This window comes from Ptychodera flava, unplaced genomic scaffold (genome assembly GCF_041260155.1).
Source record: "Ptychodera flava strain L36383 unplaced genomic scaffold, AS_Pfla_20210202 Scaffold_35__1_contigs__length_1935909_pilon, whole genome shotgun sequence".
Classification (NCBI taxonomy): domain Eukaryota; kingdom Metazoa; phylum Hemichordata; class Enteropneusta; family Ptychoderidae; genus Ptychodera; species Ptychodera flava.
In genome coordinates this window covers 1,322,449-1,330,000 of record NW_027248357.1, presented here as the reverse complement: position 1 = coordinate 1,330,000, position 7,552 = coordinate 1,322,449, and the positions used below count along the sequence as shown (strand labels likewise).

Sequence of the window (7,552 nt, the reverse complement as noted above, 5' to 3'; positions counted from 1 at the left end):
TACTGAAATATGCATATATATGTATAATCAAGGTCAAAGGTCATCGAGGTCACATGACATTTTGAAAAAAAAAATTATATTGCTAATTAATCCCTATATGCCAAAAAATCAGATCTCTAGCTCTATTCGCTTGCCCAGAATTAGATGTGTACATAATTAATGAGGTAAAGCGTGTGTTGTCATAAGGTCTCCCATCCTACTAATACAAAGGACATAGCACTTGTGGTTACTTATTTATTGACATAAACATATATTTAGGTAAAAGGTCATCGAGGTCACATGACATTTGGTCAAAAAATTTCTCTCCTATAGTTATCCCTATATACCAAAAATCAGACATCCAGCTCTATTGGCTCGCTCAGAATGAGATATGCGCATAATTATTGAGGTACAGTATGTGGCGTCATAAGGTGTCCAATCATACCAAACATGAAGGGTGTAGCACTTGTGGTTACCGAGTTATGGAAAAATATGTATATTTGAGGTCAAAGGTCACGAGGTCACGTGACATTTTGTCAAAAAAATTGTTTTGCTAAGTTATCCCTATATACCAAAAATCAGACCTCTAGCTCTATTGGCTCGCTCAAAATTAGATATGTGCATAATTAATGAGGTACAATATGTGGCGTCATAAGCTGTCCCATCATACCATACATGAAGGGTGTAGCACTTGTGGTTACTGAGTTATGGACAAATATGTATATTTGAGGTCAAAGGTCACCGAGGTCACGTGACATTTTGTCAAAAAAATTGTATTGCTAAGTTATCCCTATATACCAAAAATCAGACCTCTAGCTCTATTGGCTCGCTCAAAATTAGATATGCGCATAATTAATGAGGTACAATATGTGGCGTCATAAGGTGTCCCATCATACCATACATGAAGGCTGTAGCACTTGTGGTTACTGAGTTATGGACAAATATGTATATTTGAGGTCAAAGGTCACCGAGGTCACGTGACATTTTGTCAAAAAAATGTTTTGCTAAGTTATCCCTATATACCAAAAATCAGACCTCTAGCTCTATTGGCTCGCTCAAAATTAGATATGTGCATAATTAATGAGGTACAATATGTGGCGTCATAAGCTGTCCCATCATACCATATATGAAGGGTGGTAGCACTTGTGGTTACTGAGTTATGGACAAATATGTATATTTGAGATCAAAGGTCATCAAGGTCACATGACATTTTGTCAAAATATCCATGAGATATCTGCGTGAACGGATGGACTCACGGATGGACGAACAGACGGACATGACCCAATCTATAAGCTCACTGGACTTCATCCGTGGGGACTAAAAATTGTGTCACTGCATCCTTTTTGCAATATGAATACGATGAGAAACTAAATTTTTATTTTTCGTGGCCTTATACATGGGAGTCTATGGAGATCTGCCTTATACATGGGAGTCTATGGACGTGTAAACTAAAAATATGCAAATTTCACCACGATTTGCCCAAATTTGGAAAGGTCACTCCTATGCACTTCCATACCAAGTTTCAAATCAATCGGACTTGTGGTTTCAGAGCAGGAGATTTTTTGACCAAAAATGGGAGAAAATTACAAAAAATTCATGAAAAATAGCAAGTCCAAGATACTGACCCAAGATGTGCACAATCATTTCATGTCAGCCCAAAGTACTTACATGCTAATTTTTCATGTAATCTGCTCAGTGGTTATTGAGTTTTTTCAATTTTGACTGTTTTTACATTTTTTCACTTAATTTGCATATTTTTGGCAATGACAACTTCATTTGAACAAAATCTCATCTACAGCCCATCATCCATGTACACACCAAATATCAAGATGAAATGTACAGCGGTTTTGGAGTTTTTGATGTTGACGGACAGACATACAGACATACAGACATACAGACATACAGACATACAGACATACAGACATACATACATACAGACATTTCCTAGCCTATTAAGAATAGCTTCCATTGCCATATATACATATGGCTATGGGAGCTAAAAACACATATATTACTGTAGAATACAGAATACTCTACTGTCATAAACATACAATCTTTGTACTTTATACTTAAATGAGCTGTAAAATAATCTTTTTGGCATATATGTACAGTACACTATAATTCAAAATATTCCCTGACAATGGAATTTACATTGAAAAATGGTAAATTCTGTCTCTTTAAAGAAGATCATACAGATCACAATTTTTTTCAATGTGTACCAAATAGAAACTGAATAGTGAAAAAATATTATGTTAAAGTCTCATAGATAGTTAACTATAAAAAACTTATTCAAAACATTTTGTAATTTTTGTGACATATACTTTTGTTGACGAATAAAATTCACTTTAAACATTTCAAAATACCTTTCCGATGGAATGTACATGGAAAACATGAGAGTTTTAAGTTAATGTTGTATTATTTACATGTTCAAATCAAAACGCAAAATCATGGAAAAACAATGTCCATAGCTACAAAAAAAATAAAAACTTCCATGGAGTATGTGATGACCTTGACTTAACAGCGATATTTGAACAGACACTTTACAGTCCAACTTCAAAAAGCAAACAACTAAACACAACCAAATTCCACATCACTTGGATGATAGATTAGTTCCGCCGAGTCCAAACATATTTCTTCCACCATAAGATACTGACAACTGTGACGAAAGTAACTCTGCCATGTCCGATTTGTCCAATGCACAGCATGCAGCAGTGGAGTTTCTATCATAAGTCCCAATGCAATGATCGATAGGGACAGTCTCACTTCTTGTCATCATGATGTTCTCAAAGAACAGTGGTTGGTTTGAAATAGTCCTCTGTGGCATGGAAAGTGTCAAAGCAGCGAACTCTAGCTTGAAACTTAACTGAAATCCCGCGGAATTGTCCAAGGCCATTTGAGTGTATAACGGACATCCATGATCTACTGAATGTGTTTAACTTACATGAACTCTCGGTGTCGAATGCAGGCAATGTCCTTCAATTTCAAACAACAATTGTACTCCCAAATCTCTTCTTTGTTCCCTTAATCGTCCGATGATAGAAATAATCTACAATTTCTCCCCAAAACGGCGGGTAAAAACGTTGTAAATTTGACTGCTGAAGCAATGCATGACTTCCTTAGTGGTACTGGAGTTCAAATGCTGGGGTTGGCAAAATAGCCAATCAGATGTCTCTTTTCACGACATGTGATCTTGTAAGGTTGAAGTTCGAATACATAATTATCTGTGTGACCTGTGACCTCGATGCTCTCATTTATCGGAAATGTCAGTTTCTCGAGAAATGGGAGAGTATATTACTTTTTGACCAACTTTTATGCACTTGAAATCAATCATTTGAAGACATTTGGTGTCAGCTGGGATCCATGGTCTTTGGACATGTGTAATAATGCAAGTAACGATCATGATTTATAGCCGTGACAATGACTTCCCTGCTCTGAGCATACTGGTATGACAGTGTGAATGTGTTTTGGCGGACACATGACAGGTATACTTTCAGTGGTTACGACTAGTAAACGGAACAAAAAAGTCTTTAACTGGAATTCGAGTACCATTTTGGATCCTAATCATTTAAAATATGTCCAAGGAAACTGTTTGAAAAAATGGCAGCTGAACTAAGTTTTAGTTGACTTTTGATGTTTTTCATTCATGATGTTGCAATAGTTTGATCATGGATTTAGCTATACCTCCATGGTTTGATAAATTTGTACATTCCACGCGTAACCTAATTCATATGTTTTAACAACCGAGAGTATTTAAAATTTTTAAATTTAAAAAAGAATTAATTTAAAAAAGAATTAATTTGTCATTTTGTACAATGAACACAGGGTACGTAGTGTCGATCATTGTTTCAGTTCTGTGATAAAACAGTGCCACGTGGGACAGCTAAAAAAATCTGAAGTTCGTACCAAACTTGATATGTATTTCACATATATCTACAAGCTTGGTACAAATTTCACAACTACCATGGTGAAAATCCCATAGTGTGTACCAAACTAGTACAAACTTGGTGCATATTTCACATGTTCAATTAAAGTGTGTATCAAATTTGTAACATATATGTACTAATATGTAGCAAGGTTTTGATGTTTGTACGGGCAGTCAGTGGTATACTCGTTATATCATTACCGTATTTGAACGGACGTAAAATGCCAGCAATATGATTGGTCAAGACAAGAAAAAGACTATGGGATATTTAACTTTGATCAGTTCAATTTCATATATGCACTTACTATCGCTCGTGCATATATGTCATAAACTGGTCAAAAATCTCGTGGTATACCGTCGTCAGGATGCTTTATTGCTAAATATTATTAACCTGCGTCTGTAACCTATAGAGTTTTGTTGTACTGTAAGTGGTTTAAGGAGGATGTGGAGTCCAATAACTTTGATAGGCCAAACAAGAAAATATTTCATATTACAAAACAATATACTTTGAAAACAATCAGTATTCCTGTTGTGAATAATATAGAATTCCTAAAACCTTGAATTTGAGTCGGGTCTGGTCTGCTTGCTATCCACTCAGTTGCAGGCACACCAGGCATCCAAAAACACCCTTAATTTTGACCCTGGGTCTAGTAAAATTGAAATAAAAAGGTGTATAATAATATGGTTATTCACAAAATACCAGGACTTATGTTGTCACACATCGTATGCCTTGGTATTGTCCTCGACACTACAAGTCTTGGACAATACCTCTTCTTCATTATGTACTCAGACATAAATACCGGTATTTTGCAAATAACCTTATATTGCAACATGTATGCACTTTCCTGCTGAAAATAAAGCTCTATCTCAATAAAGCATGACATATAAACACCACTTATATTTCATTTTACTTGAACTATTGGTGGTTTTGCCATAATCTGGATGATAATATCATATCATTCAGTATCCTTGTGTGAAGTTTACGCAAAATCTAAAATTAGACATGGATCATTGCATGGAATTATTTCACACACAGTGTGGACTCATAATTTACAGTTATTAAAGCCATATGTTCACAATAAAAGCACTGGGAGATAGCAGTATTTAATAGACTCATTTCTTGATAACTGACCTTCATCACCATTGGAATTGATTTTCTGGGCAGAATTCACAATGGGAATTGTTATAAAAACTCATTCCTGGGTTACATGGTGGACAGTCTTGCATTGCACCTGATGGTGGTAGTTGAGCTGCACCTTGAACATCACTACGGCATATTTTTGGTTCTATCCACTTGTACATCATATTAGTCTGGAAAATATTTCAAAGATACATCAAGTGGCAAGTTGGTTCTCTAGAAGATTTTGAATACTTTTCATGATGATCGTATGTTTCTTGCAAATAGCAATATGGCAACAAACGCTAAATGAGCTCAAATGGCCTGCTGGTTCTGGAAATAGATATTTGTAGATTAAGGTGGAGCTGCATGTTGCCAACACAGTTTTTTTTGAAGCAATATTTCTCATCAAAGATGACAAGGAAACCCACTCATACCATATATTTTCAAAAAGCAGAGACTCTAAAGTTTAGTATGGTAGTAGTAGTTTACTCAAAGGATGAAGTGGGTGTATATTTGGGGTAAAAAACCTCATTTTGGGATTAATGATAAAAATTAAGTCAAAAACGACGCTCTTCTCTAAAATGTAATATTTCACCTGAAAGAAGAGTATATGTAGAAAAAAACAACTATTTTATTTTGCATTATCTATCCTCATTCTAAAATGGCAAAGGTTGAAAAACTGACACTCAAAAAAGTGATTAAAATCATGATCAGCAAAATTAAAATGCCTCTTATTCAAAATGAAAGAACTCAATCACCAAACAAAATAGTCATTTTGTAATATAGCATTTCAAGAACATAATGTGAAAATTTCAGAAAATTTGACCCAGCCAGAGTGGTTTTAAATTCTTTAGAAATTTTGAAATTGGGAGGAAAAAGAAGCCAGGAAATCGGGTGATTTGCATACATTTGCATAAATTAACACTTCTTTATCACACAACTTACGACTGCTTGACAAGCTAAAAGGTGAACCCAACCAATATTTTAATCTTTGGTTAACAAATTAATTAAAATTGAATGAATATTTGCAAAAAAGTAATTTTTGAGCAAAATACGCTGTGTAAGGTGCAGCGCCCCCTTAAATAGGAAGTTTTCAAAAACATAGGGCCAATGTCCCTGAAGCTACTAAAGACATGGATGCAAAATTAAGTATTTCCTGACTGTATGAAATAATTTCACTAAGGTCATCCTAAGGGACCTGTATACCAAATAATAGAGCTGTCTGACCAGCGGTTTAGAAAAAACAAGTCACCGTTGATGACACAGTCCTCATTTGTTAATGGGTACTTTAATTACAAGTTCTCAGAGAGGATAGAGTGCTGTTTATTAATTACGTCTGTGATTAAAAATACTGCGATACAGATTGGGTCTAATGGCTGAGAATGAGTCCCATAGTGGTGAAAACATAAAACCAATGTAGGCTACCATCCTAATCGCCATAGGTGATAATCTACATTGATAATCTACATTGTCATCCAAGATGGCAGCTGCATGGCAACCGCAGGCTTCCAAGCAAATCTATATACTATACTTATGGCATAAAGCAGCTCAATTTATTACCGTTTAAGTGGTTTTTGTGTGAAATCTTATGTTCTTTATGTGCCCAAGACTGTTCTTGCAGATTAAATAGGAAGTTTTCAAAAACACAGGGCCAATGTCCCTGAAGCTACTAAAGAAAGGAATATTTTGTTATTTTGTTCATGTAAGGTGACTGCCGTTTTTCCAGTGTGGCTTCTAAGTAAATCCATATACCTTGTTTTACACGTAAGGTATAAAATGCGCACACCATTACCGATTTAAGTGAATTTAGTGTCAAATTGTATTTTTTATATACCTGAGACTGTTCTTACAGGTCTTCAAGGTATATTTTGTAATTCTCTTTATCTCTAAATGGAAAACATACACCTAGCACTCATGGAACCATAGCCAACTTTCAAAAAATGTATACTTTTTCAGACCAAATACTAAAACTTTATTTTGTCAACAATAATGTGATTTTAGTTTAAGGAAGAACAACTTCAAAGTACTGTGCAAATCAGACCGCTGCGATAACACCCACACCTACTGGCACATTTACAGCCACATTTCAGCAATAGAAGTGGAGCTATCCAATAGACGTACCAAATGTCACCTTCAACAGCATCGGAGAAATTAAAATTTTACGATTGTTGCAGCTTGCAAATAGGTCAATCTTGCATCATTATTTAAAGCTGTACTTGATCTATCATACATATATTCAAGAAACTTTTCTAAAACTGCAAGACCCTCATCAATGGCTGATGCCGGTTGTTGTGTGAGTGTTCTAACGGTGTCAGAGATATCCTCAAAGACATTCCATGTGTACCTTGCAGATTTGCTTCCCTTCCCTTGGAAAGCAGATACAGTATTAAAACAGGAAATGAAGGCAACTTCACACATTGTTTCTACCTTTCCTAGCGATATGGTATGGAGAGTAGATCAATGTGGTTTCATGACAACAACAAACATGGTAAGACACCAATGAATCCATAGTGTTTCGACCCTTGTCATGT

The 7,552-nt window shown here is 35.4% G+C and overlaps 1 protein-coding gene across 1 annotated transcript in view; it reads right to left on the bottom strand.

The window, feature by feature from the left end:
• Window positions 1-5,039: 5,039 nt before the first annotated feature.
• The window catches only part of LOC139127740 (endosome/lysosome-associated apoptosis and autophagy regulator family member 2-like), a 119,806-nt gene continuing 117,293 nt past the window's right edge, over window positions 5,040-7,552 (bottom strand). The window contains exon 9 of the mRNA XM_070693630.1: window positions 5,040-5,212. The gene's annotated coding sequence lies outside the window, so the exon portion shown is untranslated. The remainder of the gene's footprint in view (window positions 5,213-7,552) is intronic.